Raw genomic sequence first — 15,175 nt, forward strand, 5'->3', positions numbered from 1 at the left:
CCACCTCACATTTCGCCGGTTTTATGGTCAACCTGGCTAGCTGAATTCTATCAGTTTTTCCAATGTAATTACATGCTCTTCCCATGTATCTGTTGCCACCAGGATGTCATCAATATAGTGTTCTACATTTTGGAGCCCATCCAAAACCTTCCTCATCAGCTTCGTAAATATTGCAGATGCTGTCTTCAAACCAAAAGGCATGAATTTAAATTGGAATAAACCCGCTGAGCACGAAAAGGCAGTCTTCTTTTTAGAAGAATCTTCCACTGGTGTTTGCCAATACCCTTTAGCTAAGTCAAATTTAGAAAAAAGACTTTTGTGAGCCACCTTAGCGAACACCACGTCCGCTCTTGGTATGAATTCTGTATCGGGTACTATGATGTCATTTAGCCGCCGAAAATCAACACACAGTCGGTTAGTACCATCGGGTTTTTTGACAATCACAAGAGCCGCATTGTATGCTGACCACGACCTCTCAATCACACCAAGCTCCAACATATCCCGCACCTCCTTTTCTATTGATTCTTGAACTACTAAAGGTAGTGGGTATTGCTTCACGCTGATTGGTCTATCTGTAGAGAGATCAAGTCTGCAACATATGACATCCCTTTTGCCCGGCACATCTGAAAACACATCCTCTTTGCTTTGGAGTAGGGCCTTTATTTGTGAACATCGGTCTTCATTCAAATTGGAGTTAACAAACACCTTATCCCAACCTACAGTTTACTTCCCACTGAACGTGGACACCTCGGCAGCATCACCTGTCTCCTCGGCCACTACCGAACAAGTTTCCCTGAGGCGTACCGCCGTACGGGACCTCTTTCTTCATATTTCTTCAAAATATTTACATAGAAAACCCTCTTAATGCCATCTATCAATACCTCATAATCGATATCCTTTTTCTTCCGCGTCACAAGGTACGGGCCCTTCCATTGCATCATTAACTTATCATGATCCATGGGTAGTAACACAAGAACCCTGTCGCCAGGATTCAGATTTCTGTAAATGGTTTTCTTTTCATAACATCTCTTGTGGCGTTCACGCGCCTTTTCCAGGCTTTGATGTACAAGCCTGCATGTTTCCTTCAACCTATCCCGCAACACAAACACATATGTATATGTTGTCTTGAGATATGATGCAATCTCTTTATTAGTCCACAGCTCCTTGAGTATTGCAAGTGGACTTCTAACGGTTCTCCCATATAGCATCTCGAAAAGCGAGAAACCAAGACTCGTTCGTGGTACTTCGCGGTAAGCGAACGAAAGAGCTGGGAGATATCTATCCCAATCAGTAGGTCTCTCCTGGCACATTTTCTTGATCATATTTTTGAGAGTGCCGTTGAACCGCTCTACAAGCCCATTACACATGGGATTGTAAGGCGTCGTCAGTAACTGTCTTACTGACAAAAGGCGGTTAACCTCCTTACTTAGCTCCGATGTGAAGATCGAGCCCCGGTCACTCAAAATTTCCCTCGGGAACCCATAACGCGAAAACATTTCCACAAGACCCTCCGCCACTCGGATACTGTCAATAGTTCCCAGTGGAATAGCGTCAGGATAACGAGTGGCCACGTCAACTAGAGTAAGCACATATCTATTGCCTTTGGCGGATACTGGAGAGATTGGCCCCACAATGTCAATTGCAACTCGCTGAAACGGTAGATCGATGGCTGGCATCTTGCCCAGAGGCACGGGACCAACTCTTCCCTTCGGAACTGTGCGCTGGCATAAATAACTTGAGCGAACAAAGCGCTTAACGTCACTCTGAACACCCGGCCAAAAGAACTCCTCGGTGATCCTAGACACCGTTTTTTGAACACCCTCGTGTCCAGCCATAATGGCGTCATGTCCTAAGCGCAGCACGGCCTCTCGCGTATCTCTCGGTAACACCAGCTGTTGGACCCGCCTTCCTGAACTAAACATGCACTCCCTGTGCAGAAGACCATTTACCAATTGATATTCGAACGACGTGCGACTCTTCTTTCTTTTCACTTTTTCTCCGACTCTTTCGAAGCAGGTCTTCAGGCTCGGGTCTTCCTTTCGCCTAATTGCAATTTCGCCCGGTGTTACGCTCAGGCACATCGTAACAGGAGCAGAGAGCGGACGCTGCGTTGTTCGGGCTGTCGCTTGAGCTCTTGTCTCCACTGCCGACGAGAAGCTGACGGCACCCGACTGAGCTGTCGCGGGCTTTTCCTCCTTTGGATTTTCTTCAACGTCGAGCATCCTCCACTCGGGATCGGGGTCTTCGACACTTCTTGCACCCGTAATGTTTCCCAGGATGAGATCGTAGATGGGTTGGTCTACGCATTTTGCCACTACCTGCCCAGTATAATATGGCGTGGACACTAGGATCCTGGCTTCAAGAAGGTACCTCTCTGTGCTATCTGCAAGAGTGACGGCCGACGCTTCCCCTGTAAGATCATCGTCTTTCACCAGGCTTCTACGAACCAAGACTGTGTTAGCTCCGCTGTCTCTAAGCACCAATATAGGACGGTCCCCTATTTGCCCAACCACCACTGGCATTGCTGCTTTCGACTTGGGTGTTCCACTCACTGCCTCATTTTCCAGCGGCGTTGGCTCTCCTTTCAGCTGTGGAACTTCGGATGGCGTGACAAGTTCTACCCTTGAGTCGACAACGCATGCAGCTCAGTACTGCGTTCTGTATCGGCACTCATCCAGAGTATGACCCCTCCTCTTACAACCTTGACACACAATCTGTGTTTTTTGGGCAGCACTACTAGTCCGACAGTCAGCTGCACGGTGTCCACCTTGCCGCAGAGAATACACCTTACTGGCGCCTTAGATGCACTGCCATATGCTCTTGGTTTTGCCGCATCTGTCTCTAAGGTCTTTTGGGTTTCCTCCTTTGCCTTACTCAAGTCTTTTAACCCTTGAGCCTCGAGGAAGTGGTCAGCAGTGTCGGCGAACTCTTCCAACGAACACAACTTTCTTTCCTTCAGGAATAGCGCCAGCTTTGAGCTGCAACACGCTAAAAATTGCTCTGTGACCAGCTTGTCACGCACACCTTCAAAAGTGTTTTCTGTGTTTGACATATCAAGCCACCTATCAAAATAGTTTGTCAGCCTGCAGGAAAACTGCTTAGCAGTTTCCGAATCCTCAGGTTTCGCGGTGCGAAATCTCTCACGAAAACCCTCTGCCGTAAGCCTAAATCTTTAGAGAAGTGCCATTTTGACTTTCTCGTAGTCCATGGAATCAGCAGCAGGCATCCTTCCAAAAGCATTCAGCTCCTCTCCGACTAAACACATGCTTAATGCCGTGGCCCATTCACTGCGCTCCCAGCCTTGCCCCAAAGCTATCCGCTCGAATCGTTGCAGATATGCATCCAAATCATCTCTCTTGTCATCAAAAGGAGTCATCAGCTTCCTTGGGCGTGTCTAGGAGATTCTGTACCCGTTAAGGAACGCTGATCATTGTCCGTGATCTCCTCATATCCTCCCGCAACATGCACCTGTTTCCACAAAATAAACTCCTTCTCCCGTTCTATCCTTTTCTCCTGTTCTGCCTCGCGAGCTCTTTTCTCGCTCTTCCGCCTCGCGAGCTCTTCTCTCTGCCTCGCGAGCCCTTTTCTCTTACTCGCGAGCTCTTTTCTCTTCCCGCTCTTCTGCCTCGCGAGCTCCTTTCGCCTCGCGCTCTTCTGCTTCACGAGCGTCTGCACGTGCTTGCGCCCTTTCCTCTCTCTACCTCTTTCCCTCCTCCTGATAGAGATGCATCGCCTCTTCCTTGCTTAACCCTAGCTTGAGCGCCAGTTCTAACGTTCTTGCCAAATCCATCCTTTCTGCCGTCGAGAGATCGGAAAGATCCGAGACAATGCAAAAAAGGAAATGTATCCTGGCACAGGCTCGCCACTTATCTTTGTCACGGATCTCTCCGGAGAACACTCGGACCGAAAGAATGGACTAGACGACGGGTGTACCCACACAAACGCACATTTCATACACCCTACGTGGCACACACACTAGAACACAAAACTAACAAAACTAACACAAAGCACAAAGACTAAAATACACACGACCCGGGCACACTGCTACTAGCGTCTACTACTATTGTTCGACTATTAGCGGTCGGCGTTCGTGCTCACGGTTGGTTGGGTGAAGCTGCGGCGTTGTATGGATCCAGTAGGCGGCGTCGAGGCGGCGTTCGCCGTGCTTGAGCTGGCGTCGCTGGCGGCGTCGCTGGCTGTGTCGTACAAGCTCCAGGTCCAAGCGCCCGTCAAGGTGATGCCGGTGTTGGCTTTGGTGGCGGCGTCGCTGGCTGCGTCGTATAAGCTCCAGGTCCAAGCGCCCGTGGAGATGATGCCGGTGTTGTTGGCGTTGGGGGCACCACCCTGATGGGTTGCAACAGCGCTGCAGACACCCCTGGCCGTAGCAGGTGGTAGCGTACTCTGTTGACTCTCCAGAACGGGCTCAGGCACGGCAGGCAGTCCACGATGCGACGTCGTAGAACGCGAGCTCACCGGAGCAGTAGCCGGCGTCGCTCTCTTCCAGTCAAAGTGTCCCTGACCCGCCGGAGCCTCTGCTTCTCTGCTGTTCCCCCCAGTGCCTCGCTCTCACTCGCCATTTTATAGCCTCGGTGTTAGTCCACGTAAGCCTTGTCGTCGTCTTCTTCTCTTCTACGCCAATCATCTTTCTCCACCTCGCCGAATGCTTCTCCACCAATCATCTCTCTCCACCTCACCGAATGCTTCTTCTTCCTCTTCTTTATTCTTCGGTTAATTCACGTCGTCTTCTTCACACCATTTTCCTTTAAAATTTAATTTAGGCTCCTTAATATATGCGACATTGTGGCGGTCGCATTTCGGTGAAGGCAAAATTCTAGAGGCCCGCGAACTGTGCGATGTCAGTGCACGTTAAAGAACCCCAAGTGGTTGCAATTATCTGGAACCTCCTACTATGGCGCCCCTTATAGTCTGCGCTGCATTGGGACGATAAACGCAATTAAAATCAAAAGATTAATTCCCGAAATAAGGGTTTATTGATGTTGTGAATTCCAAGAAATATATATAGAGAAATTTGAACCACTGTCTACTTTTCTTTTTATTCGTCCAGAAAAGGATCTGAGATCTCATAAATGCAACAAATAAAGATACAGAATTTGAAACCAGTGAAGGAAATAAAATGATGCAAATGAATACACAAAAGCTTAGCAAAAACAATGTGAAAAGCGACATAAGCACTCTCAGAGGTACGATGTCGCTCCCACAGCATACACACACGCACGAAAAAAAAAACTAGAAATAAAATTGACACGCTGAACCACAGATGAGCATAAGAAATGAAGACTTAAACTTCAGATGCTAGCTCCAAGAACTTCATCGTAGACCATTTCCTGACTGACTGAGCGCATTCCTTCGCTCTACATAAAGACAAAGAGCGCCAACCAATGATGGCACGTTCAAAACACCCCAGTCAATGTAAACCCTTTCCCAGTTCACACATGAATTTAATTGCACAGTGCATTCATTTCTAGCAGACCCTGTGTGCATGAGCGAGCACGCACGATGTCCAAGGAAAGCGTTTAAATATATTCAGTACCTTAACTGCAGTGGGTACATGACATTGGGTAAACACAGCAGTAGGTAGAGCACCCATAATTACCCAAGTTTGTTTTCGCCTTCGGACGAAACAGCTCACCGCTCGCCTCGCTCACTGCAAACTGAACCAGAGAGCTGCGTTGGCTGCGTCCGCCTTTCGCCACCGCTTTTAACCAGGTGGCGCCACTCGCGCGCGCCAAACTGCAGCGCACGGAGCCCATAGAACAGGTGTCGGCGGTGCGTAGAATCTTTCGGCTGGCAACGAGATCATCCCCCTCCGCGGTCGACGTGGACACCTATGTACGCTGTTGCGTGTTTGTGCGTGCTAATACAAGTTTTAAGCCACTCCCACCCTGTCGGAAACGTCCTCAACCTGGGGAATCTGGGGAACAAGAACTGTATAAAACTGGACAGCGAGTGCAGTGAAAGTCGTGCTCCTCTGGTGTGCTCCTCATCTGTGCTCACATGTAGCGCTCAGACCTGTTCCCTTTTGGGTGCTCCTATTATGTGATCCATTTAGGAATCATGCTCCCTGTTAAGGCTCCTTAAGCCTCCTTTTAAGATCCTCTCATCGGAGAGAAGTTCCTTTTTACCTCTATGTAAATAATGCAAATAAACCACACTAGAAATCTTTCATCCCATCATCAAACTCTTTTAATTCGCTTTAATTCAAATTCTGGGTTAAAAATTTGAACTGCTGGTTGATCGGGTGTATGTCTGTAGCATAGGGGTAGTAGCTCAGAATCACCAAGAGCGAGCAAAACCAATATTTAAAGGCAGCGACCCTGGACCTGACGAGGTTGTCGAGGGCAGAACTGCGGTTTTTGTGCGATGAGTTAGGAGCAGATGTGGAGGAAAGCGCGACAGATTCGGACATTATCCAGGCAATAAAAATTTTTGAGACAGAATTAGACGATGATTTTGAAATTGCCTTGGATAACACGCAAAAATGGGGAAAAACAGGAGCTTAAAAGAGCTGAGGAAGCTCAGATGCAGAAAGAGGAGGCAGAGCGGCAGAAACGAGAAGCAGAGCTGGAGAAACAAGAGGCAGAGCTGCAGGAGCGCATGCGAGTTCTCAAAGAGGCTATGCAGAAACTAGCAGCGGACCTAGAACAGGTCAGACCCGAGGCTGAGAATAGGCGGCTCTGTAAAGGCATCGAAAGAGAAACAGAGGGGTACCCTTTTGGCCTGGTAAATGGGAAAGATTTCGAGTTGTGGAGTCACTGCGGCGTCAGTGAAGAAGCCAGAGTTGTGGCTACCTCAGCAAAGCTGGCTTATGAAGTGTGTGGAGCCGCAGATGGGTTAATATGCAGTATTGAAAGGCAGGCTGAAGCAGAGGACGAGAGCCCAACTATAGATGAACAGTGCGTTTCTCAGGAAAGCACTGAGTGCGATATGTAGGCGGACTTTCTAGAAAGTGAACTGCCGAACTCGGAGGCAGTAGAAGGTCCGTCTGTCAGCTATGTGGAGCGGGCACCGTGCTGCGAAGAGGCCTGTTTAAACTTGGACGGGCCCAACTTGGGGGCAGTAAAAAGTTCGCCTGTCAGCTGTGTAGAGCTGACACTGTGCTGCGAAGGCGACTAGGCAAGTTAATACCCCTGTCACACAGGCACTCTCAAGGCACTTTGAACTAATGCTCCTTTACGCTCCCAAAGGAGCACTACTTCAAGGGAGTTCGTCCGTGCTACACGGTCGCGGAACGACCTTCGCAAGATGTTTTTAGCGCCCTCATCAGCGCAAAGCGTTATTAAAATTGCAAACCTCATTGCACATGTAAATATAGAAATGCCATTTTTTAGTAAATTAGTTTTATAACCGTATTATGTTAAAACAACGCAATTTTAACGGCAATAATGACATGATTTTCCAAGTACAGAGCATAACATCACAGTGCTGGCCACACTGAGCCGTGGCTACCGTGACGCTTGTATATCTGGAACGAGAGTATGGCGTGGTGAGACTGCCACAAAACAAATGATCTTATATTTTAAAACACCACTAATCTTACGAAGTGAAATTATAAAATGAAAATTGAACGTTTCTTTTCTCAATTTATTTATGCGGTTAACTCGCTGTTAGAGAGAGTACTCCCTTGAAGCCTCAAAGGACGAACTCGAGCTGCCTTGTTTCGAAGCTCCTTTGAGCTAGGTGTCCTTTGGCGCGTCCGTGTGGCAGCGCGCTTTCGTCCTTAGAGTAATGGAGCATCAGTTCAAAGTACCTTTACAGTGTCCGTGTGACAGGGAGATGTCCAAGGTGCGAATGAGAAACTAGAGGAAGCTAGTTGTTATCGAGAAACGCACAAGGAACAGCCAAGGCGGAAAAAAGGGCAAGGGCTAAGAAAAAAGAGATCAAACATCAGGCCCTAAATTCCGGTGCGCCGACGGGTACTAACGATAGCTCAGATAGAAATGCGGCAGAAGAGAAAGCAAAAGCTTCCCGCATTAAACCTGGCAAATTTGAGGCTAAAGTTACTGGTCAGGCGGCACGTGCAGGTGCTTCTAAAGGTGACAGTTGTAATGGAAAGGGAAGAGCCGTTTTCCAACCGAACAGGCGCAAAACGCTTCAGGGGGCATCGGCCTGTAAAAAGACCGTGCACGCCAGACAAAAACGCGGTAGAGAAAAAAGCAAAACTGCCCGAAAGATCACAAGACGCTAAGTCGCGTGACATTCTGGGGAGACGTGCGCAGGCCTCGAGAAACAGAGCCCAGGTATGCAGGCGGGTTCCGCGCGTGTACTTGAGAAGGACGGGTCCAATTTCCGCACGGAATTCCGGGAAGCGCGCAGGGCGAAAGCGTAGCCGAGCTTACTTGGGACGTGAACAAAGAGTGGATTCTCGAGATCGACGCGGTTCGTCGCCAGGAGTCGGTTCCCGACATTGCATGCTTTCCCAGGGCCTTCTGGGCGCGTCGAAGAGGCGCGTAGATGACAGTAGCCGTCAGGAATGGAGGTATTCAGCTCGCTTTTGTCACGAGTTGACAGCAGTTCAATCGGTCACAGCGCGACACCGGCGGGCGCGTCTGAAAAGACTAATCCTTTCAAACGCAGGGAGGTGAGTCAGCCTTCACTCCGGTGTAGCCATGCGAAGTAGCCGTTTCTTTTTTATTCCTCTTTTTTTGGGTGCGTGAAATCGGGGAGGGTTTGGGGCTAAAGGTTTTGAAGTGATCAGAATAGGCTGTACTTTCTCATAATTTCGACAGAGGCTATTTTCCCATTGAATTAGAAAGGAGGGTCAAAATTGCCGTGCTACCAAATGATCAGGACACTCGCAAGAATACAGCGAAGACGGTTCCCGAGTAGACGATGAGCTGTTTGCTTAGGTGAAATCGCTGAGAGCTAGGAAGTTTCTTTGAGTTTGAAATTTTTAAACAGGTTTCTTTTTGTACCCTTGACAGATATCGGAGGAACAGTTTGGTTAAGGGGGCCAAAGATTAGGTACCCTTCGATCGCTTGTTTCATTCGGGACATTGTAGCTAGAGTCACGTAGAGGAGACGTTGATTCCGTAATGGGAACTGTTCTCGACAGACGGTTTTTGTCTGAATTTTGGCACGGGTTTGTTTTTGTATGTTTAGTAGGTTCAGACGTGTTAAACTTGGTCGCGATACAAGAGGTTTGATGTTACATTAGCGGAAATGTAGCTTGTGCATTGCGGAGTCAATGAAATTTTGTGTATTTGGGTACATTTAAGTTGTGTTTAGCGGCGCGTGGTTAATTAGCCGTTGGTGTTATTCGGTGGCTAACCGACTGAAGTATGGCCGCAGAATTCTGCGGAGAACAGCTGTAGCAGATGAGGGTGATGAGGTTTCACATTGACGAAATTAGTTGAAGGGAAGCATCCCGCTAGTACGAGAGTGAGTAAGGTTTGTGATGCGTAGTCGCATCTTTGCGAGTTCAACCGGAGCCGTTGATTATCAGTCTCGAGCGATCAAGCTTCTTTGAGAAAAACATGCAGATTAATCTGAGTGCGGGTCAAAACTTTAGGCAGACTTTCTATATTCGGGTGGGTTAGGGAGATCAGAGCTTTGATTAATAAGGGATGAAGTTTCTATTCAAAATTTGCAGGCTTTGACATACCACCGCTTATCGTACAACGTGGCAGTCAGTCCTTGGCGACCTCAGATGTGACGCGGACGCTCGCTTTGACCTTAAATTCGGGCAAAACTGAGGGATCATTATTCGCGAGCAGGATTTGGTTTGGCGTTAGAAGGAAGCCTGGTGGATCTGAAGTGAATTCCGGGCGCTTGCGTGTGGGGCAGTGCTTTGTTGTTTGGAACGTCCCATCTATGCTTTCCTTTGTTGGTGGTTAGCTGGCCTTCGGTTTGTCTTTGGAGTTGATTCTGCAAGCCAGGAAACCAACGTGGGCGCAAGCCCATCTCTTCATGCCCAGCGGTTGGGAGCGCTGGCCAGTAGAGATTTTCCGGGCCACGGAGGTGTTGTTACATTCGGGCGCTCGCCCGTCTGTGTTGGCAGCGTCGTCAGTGAAGCTCACCTGCTGGAAGCCAGCACTAAGCTTCTTCCGTATGGTTCCGAGCCACGCGATAAGAATCGCTCCCACGTTCGAGACCCGAGTACCGAGAGCGTCGCCCAGGTGGATTCCGGGAACCAAGCAAGGGCAGCGAGGGCCCGCGGAACGCCGCCGCAGCCAGCGTCGAGCACCTGACAGCACCGAGTGCTGCTACACTGGACAGACTCTTGGCGAAGCGGAGAGGCCGCCGCAGGGATCGAGCGGCAGCTAATCCCCTATGGCCGTGACTAAGCTGAGGGGACCAATGTGGCCTCATTCCCGGAATACGGCAGCGAGCTGGCGGTCGTCGTCCGCTAATCTTCGCAGGCATGGCAAATTACGAAGCGACTCCTTTTGGCTACTAGACCCGACCCTGCGTTTTTGTCCGAGCGTCGACTGACATCTGAAGAAGAGGTGTCGGTGGTGCGTGGAATCTTTCGGCTGGTTACGATATCATCCCCCTCCTCTGTCGACGTGGACACAAGGGCATCCTCCTCTCTCCCTGGCTCGACACGTTACGAGGGCGTGTTCCTATGTACATTGGTGCGTGTTTGTGCGTGCTAATTACAAGTTTTAAGCCACTTCCACTCTGGCGGAAACGTCCTCAGCCTGGGAAATCTGGGGAACAAGAACTGTATAAAACTGGACAGCGAGTGCAGTGAAAATCGTGCTCCTCTGATGTGCTCCTCTTCTGTGCTCCCATGTAATGCTCAGTCGTGTTCAATTTGGGTGCTTCATTTAGGGATCATGCTCCCTGTTAAGGCTCCTTAAGCCTCCTTTTAAGGTTCTCCGGAGAGAAGTTCATTTTGACCTCTGTGTAAATAATGTAAATAAACCCACTAGCAATCTTTCATCCCATCATCGAACTCCTTTAACTCGTCGGCAGTCCTGTCCTGGTGGTGGTGGCGGTGTTCGGAGCAAGCGTCGTTCCTCACCCGTGGTTCCGTCTGGAGCGACATCGAAGAACGCCCCCGATCCCCACCTTCAACAGCAGCAACGAAAAGGAAAGTCATGCAAAGACTAGTAGCTTTGCCAAATTGCAAGGGAACACATTATCATCGGTTCAAGAAAGAAAACATAAAGCTAGTACCTAAATTGCAGGACGGACATGAGAACAAAAAAAAACATAATACTCTAGTTCGAAATTCCCAAGACACGACGCTCCTTATCACGTAACACCGATAGAGTGCTGACGCCGTAATCTCCTTATTCCGCGATCTCACCAGCCTCAGCTATCTCCCTGGATGTTTTGTTGACATACTTAGGAAGGATTGTGGTTCTTCCCAAAAAGGTACCACGTTCCTAGCACTGTTGGCAATCACGGCAGTGTATGCCGAGAGACGAGATGCCCCGGTGGCGCTGTTGCTATGTTTCATGAGCCTCTCGTTAAGACATCTGCCCGTTCGGCCAATGTAGGCTCTGCCAGAGGGCAAAGGTATCGCGTATGTTACGTCTTTCGCGCACTCTACAAATGGTTGCTTGTGCATAAAAGTGCAGGAATTGCTCACAGTGACGGTGGAATTCACCTTTTTGCACAGTTTTGAAAGCTTCTCTGGTGCGGAAAACACTACATGTACGCTTGCTCTTGTCCCTATTTTCTTGAGCTGGTAGGCGATGGTGTGCATGAAGGCAATACCGAGGTTGAGGTTGAGGCTCTGCAAGAGATATGAGTCGAAGGCTTACTTGACACTCAATACTCTTAGTTCTTTAGGCATTAATGTCCGAAGGCAAAGGAAACGGTTGAAACCCCCGTGGTCTTTTCCGACCCTCGACTGTAAGGTCACAATTCCCCGTGTGAGCGCAAAGCGCAGCTCTCCTTTGGCAGCAATGCGTTCGCTTGTGCTGGAATACTTGGAAACAGAGTATGCCTGCCATCTTCAAATTTTCACGGATGGTTCTGTGGACAGGGTCAAACAAGCTAGCGCAGCGGCTTTTTAAAGCTCTCTGCGCTTGGTGCAGAATCTACACAGCAGAGGCTTTACTCTATATTTCCAGTGGGTGCCCTCTCACATAGGAGTCAACGGTAATGAGGTGGCAGACAGTCTCGCCCATAAAGCTCTCTCAAGGATTCCATCAAAAAAAGTACCTCAAGATGGAAAAAGTCTCTGCAGGAAAACGGTGCTCGATCACTTCAGTACCCTGTGGAGTGCGTCCCACAAGCCATGTGTGACCAAGGGACTGAGAAGATCTCAGGCGACCCTTCTACATCGAATTCGCACGGCCTCTGCTCACACACCTGCGTGGATGCATAAGACCGGCATAGCATCGTCTCCGCTCTGCTCTTTATGTGGTGTGTGTAGGGATACCGAACATTATATTATGTACTGCCCAGAGTACAACGCGGAAAGGCAGGTGATGTTCGCTTCCTTCAAGAAGACAGGAACCCGTCACAGCACAGTGCAGGACATTGTCTACCCGAGTGGAAACCAGACATGCAGAAGGGAGGCTGCACGCCTTCTTTTAACATTTCTGCAGCACACGCATCTTGTTTTTAAATGGTGACAGCAGGAACGGACTATGGCCTACTGTGATTGAATGTGTGCGTAGATGGTGTCTTCCGGAGTAGACTACTTTATACTGTGAGTGAATGTGTGTATGGAGTGTGGCACTACAATGGCGTATGTTTTACTGTGACTGAATATGTGCATAGATGATGACTTCTGGAGTGGACTGTGATGTGAACTGTGTGGATTGATTGTGTGCATAGATGGTGACTGCGGGAATGTGTGCTATTATAAGAGACTGTGCGCTTAGCGGGATAGATGCGGCATTGTTAATATCGAAGGGATGCTGCGGTGGAGCAATTGACCATTTGCGGAGAAGTTTCTGCGCATGCGTGGATGGATGGATGGATGGATGGATACGGCTGAACCCTTTACATCGGGCGGTGGCTCAAGCCACCTAGCCATGTCTTGTGAAATTTTACTCCTGTCTTGCTTTTAGCCACCAATCAGATAACCTTCGCTTGGTTACTTCTAACCTCTTAAAATCCACTTTCCCTTCACTATCCCTAAACCCCAATGCCTTGGGTAAGTCAGCCCCGCTGCCTTCCACTGTAGGGTGAAGCCCTTTACAGAAAAGTATCAAGTGTTCAGCCGTTTCCTCCTCCTCTCCGCACGCAATGCACAAAGTGTCTATCTCCTGGTACCTGACTCTATACGTCTTAGTCCGCAAAACTCCAGTCCTGGCCTCAAACAACAAAGAACTTCCCCTACAGTTATCATAGATATTTTCTTTGACAATTTCCTGTTTAAAGGTCCGGTATGTTTCTAGTGCCGATTTCGTCAGCATCCCTGTTTTCCACAAAGCTCTCTCTGTTCCTTTAACCTTTTTCTTAACCGATAATTGCTGATTTGCCCCCTTACTGCTGTCCAGATATTTGCTTGTCAATTTTCTAGTTCGCTTTCTCCATTTCGTGTCAACATTCTTTATATACAGGTATCTGAAAACTTTCCTAGCCCACCGCTTTTCCTCCATCCTTCTCAATCGTTCCTCAAATGCTATCTTACTGCTAGCCTCTCTGCTTTCGAAAGACGCCCATCCCATATCCCCCTGTACCCCCTGATTTGGTGTATTGCCATGTGCTCCCAAAGCTAACCTCCCTACTCCCCGTTGCCTAATTTCCAGCCTTGCTTGAACATCTGGCCTCATACACAGGACCGCATTCCCGAAGGTCAGGCTAGGGACCATCACCCCTTTCCAGATCCCTCTTACCACCTCATACCTATTGTAATTCCACAGTGCCCTATTTTTCATGACAGCTGCATTCCTACTAGCTTTATTCATTACATATTTTTCATGCTCTGTCAGATACTCAACACTGGTGAAGGCGCAGGCAGCGCCCTCTCTGGGCGGTTTGGTTTTTGGTTTGAAAACATGAGCCTGCCGTGCATTCCTGCGCTGTAGTGCGACGACTGATGTGAGCTCTAACTTCCACGGAACTGACATGTAACTGCAACGCGATTTATCTAAGCTAACCACGTGTTTTGCAATAGCGAGACTTGTCCGTAATAAAGGCCGCGACGACATACAAGGCGCAAAAGACGAATCCGTTGATGCGCACATCCAGCACGTTTAGAAACGGGTGTTGCTGCTTTATTTCGCGCTTACTTCCGAGTACACACTGCTTGGTCGTTCTAGAAGAGTTTTGCCACCGACGCAGGAAAACCGAATGATATATACTAGTATGAACATTCACCATTAATGCTACAATGTGCTTCCTGAACAGCGGGAGCACGGCCGAGCGCAGCCTCGCGTATATCCGCGCATTCTAACGCTCCCGCGGCCCGTTAGCACGCAAAGCAACGCTCTGCCGTATCAGCCCGAGCCGGGATTGAGATAGTACAACGGGTCCTTTAATAATCAGCTAAGTGTGCCCTGAGGCAAAATGTGTTGTGTTAAGTTAGCAGAAATTCCAGTCCTATCAAGGAAGCGCAAACGTAAACGTCTGTGTGCATTAGGAAAGTGCATCCCATTATACTGTCACACTCGCCCGCGCATAGGCGCACATTCACGCACATTTTCACTTGGTCATTCGACGCTCCGTTGAGGTAGCGGAGTGCAGGTGTTGCCACACATGGTCGTTTTTCAGGCTACAACGCGAAATTAATTCGCTACACCCTGTTTCTAAAAACGGAAATGGGATGTTCTCCTCTTCCATCATACTGTTTCTTTAGCTAACACACGTTTCCGGCCAATAAACAACACTAAAACAACAAAACATGCGCACGTGAGCTGCTGAACGCTGCCTTGCGCATGCTTGCTCGAGAGCCCCTTTCCAACCAAAGGTACCGGCGCAGCTTCTCTCTTTGCACGACAGGCGGCGCTCACTTTTCCGCAAATGGTCAATGGCCGGCAGATCAAGCAAGGCTAACCCCACCTGTAGCATTCAACACCTCAACCTCGTCAATACCGTCACATTCTTTCTCCAATCTGTGTCAGCCCCGCCGTTGTTTGGAACCACTTTCCTGCTTTTTTTGAACATGTTGTCGGCAACCGATAACAAGAGTGTACATTGGTAGCCCGAGCCGCTCACCCGGGTCACCTGGCTAGTCAACGCGGAATCCAGTCGATGATCGCGCGACTTATAAAGAAAGACTTTATAATTGCCCGCCATGTGTCAC

The 15,175-nt window shown here is 48.9% G+C and overlaps 1 protein-coding gene across 1 annotated transcript in view; it reads left to right on the plus strand.

Moving 5' to 3' along the window:
• The window catches only part of LOC144127818 (putative D-lactate dehydrogenase, mitochondrial), a 278,355-nt gene that overhangs the window by 140,444 nt on the left and 122,736 nt on the right, over positions 1 to 15,175 (plus strand). The window lies entirely within an intron of this gene.

The sequence above is a fragment of the Amblyomma americanum genome, chromosome 4 (genome assembly GCF_052857255.1).
Source record: "Amblyomma americanum isolate KBUSLIRL-KWMA chromosome 4, ASM5285725v1, whole genome shotgun sequence".
Taxonomy (NCBI): domain Eukaryota; kingdom Metazoa; phylum Arthropoda; class Arachnida; order Ixodida; family Ixodidae; genus Amblyomma; species Amblyomma americanum.